Below are 2,317 nucleotides of genomic sequence, written 5' to 3'. Positions count from 1 at the left end.
TCCGCGAGTCGGCACAGGCGATTCGACTGCACAGGACTCCACACACACCCTTATAAAGCTGCTGGAATCTGCTAAGCTCTGTGCGTTGCAGCAAGGTTGAGTTCTTGGGTTTTGGTGTCACACTATAGCTATATAAGATGCTACACTGGGGGTTACTGGGTGGCGCACAGAACTTTCATCTATATATTTATTGTATATAAGGCAACTTGTGCATCTATAACCACTTCCCAAAAACAGCTGTCACTCCTTGCCGTGTGCTAGGCGCTGAAGACGTAGTTGTGAGCAACACAGAGAACAGATTCTATCCCCGTGTGATTGAGAAGGGAAGACAGGGATTTTATTCACCTGTTTTCTGTGGCTGTAACACCATACCTGAGGCTGGATGCTTTACAAAGAAAAGAGGTGTCTTTGGCTCACAGATTTGGAGACTGGAAGCTCAGGCGAACTCGACCTCATGCGTTAGGCCTCAGGGCAGAGAGCACCACGCATGGCAGGAGGGTGTGGGAGAGCAGTCTCGGGGTGACGGGAGGCCAGAGGGATCGCGGGGTCAGGCTGGGGAGCTAACCAGGGTCCCCTGAGGGTGGTGCCACAGCTGACCTCACTCCTTCCCACTGGGCCCCACCTCCTAGAGGCTCCACCCATCTCAGCACCGCCAAGTCGGCTTCCAAAGCGACTGCGCCATTTCTACATGATATCTGCCTACATTTCCAAACTGAAACCACTAAGTCTGTGCGCAACGACTTTGAGGCCTCCGTCACCCACGCGTCTCCTGCTGAAGTGACTGCAAGGCTGGCCCCAGCCCCAGGGTCTTCCCGACTTCTAACCATAGCCTCAGCTCCACTGGCTGTCAAGTCACGTGACCTGAATTTACTCGGCAGCACGCATCCCAGGGCTCATCCTTGGAGGTGCAGAAACCTTAGGAAGACTCATCACGAGGTGCAGGGTTACCTGAAGGCTATGGTGACCACGCCCTCATTCAGGCTCATAAGGGAAGAAGGGGATTCCTACTTATCACAGCAGTGATGCCCCAGGGAGATGCACCAGGAGGTCCCGCTTCCCAAGTCCCCAGAGTTTCCCTGGCCCACAGCCCTTGTGAGGACCGGTGGTTGAGGTTTTCTTTTATTCTTACAGTTGACAAAACCAACTTGGGGAAGCTGACAGGGAGGGAGAACATTAGGTGTTACACGACGTGGTGCACCATATCCAACACCAATGCCGCCCTGGGCAAGTTCTATGACCCACGGCACCAAGAGGCCTGTCACCCTGGAAGCTTCTGTTTGCACACGTGATGTGGGCAGTCGGCCAGCTGCATTCAAGGCAAAGGCCCTGTGGCAAGAAAGAGCCTGGTCCTTCCCAGCTACCCACAGCGGATGTGCAGAAGAGTGGGTGCAGGAAGACGGGCCAAGGGTCGCAGGCTCGTCCGAAGAGCACAAGGAAACAGCTGGAAGGAAGAGAGTGCCGCCATCCGATGTGGATTCTCTGGCTGCAGCTGGGCAAGTGCTCGGGAGAAGAGTCCCAGGATGTGGGGAAAGAGGCTATGGAAGGAGCCCGGACAATGTGACCCGGCGCCAAGTGGAAGAAATGGAGTCGGGGACAAGGAAATGGATCCCAAAGAGGCCGAGACGTCAAACCAATGTTGCCGAGCAGGGTTCCTCAAAGGTGGCCCCGGAGCAGCAGCAGCAGCTGGGTCGTAGAACGCACACTCTCAGGCCTCCCCAGACCTGCTGAGCCACGGACGGAGGCGTCTGAACAACTGGGGTCTTACACAAGCCCCTGGGCGACTCTGATTCTTGCTGAAGTGTGAGACGCACTGACGCAACCGAGAAAAGATGGCTCCCGAGCAAAGACGGGCCTCTCGAGGCCCAGGCTCAGCCATTGCCCTCCTGCAGCAGGAGTGGACCCTGCACGCACTGGGCAGGAGACGCAGAAGCCCCTCTTACACACATGTGAAATCCTGGCTTTGCTTTGAAGGGCACATTTGACAACACAAAAATCAAATATTTTTATGTGACAAGATTTCCCACTGAAAATTTAGATGATCAACAAAGGAAGAGAAATGCTGGTGACATTTATAAGTGGGGAAATAAAAGGTCACAGTCCCTAATGTGCAAAGAAGCTGATAAGAAAATTCAATAGAAAAGTAAATAAAGACAGCGAAGGGACATTTCACCAAAAGGAGAAATATGGCCGATAACGAAGGAAAAGATGGCTGCCTTAGCAACCAGGGAGATGCAAATTAAAACAACAATGGGACTGTGGCTTGTGGAGATGGCCCTGGGCATTTTTCAGGACTGATAACATCCTGTTTGAGAGTGAG

Source organism: Oryctolagus cuniculus, chromosome 12, assembly GCF_964237555.1.
Source record: "Oryctolagus cuniculus chromosome 12, mOryCun1.1, whole genome shotgun sequence".
Lineage (NCBI taxonomy): Eukaryota > Metazoa > Chordata > Mammalia > Lagomorpha > Leporidae > Oryctolagus > Oryctolagus cuniculus.
The sequence above is the reverse complement of the archived record's forward strand: the minus strand, read 5'-3'. Positions refer to the sequence as shown.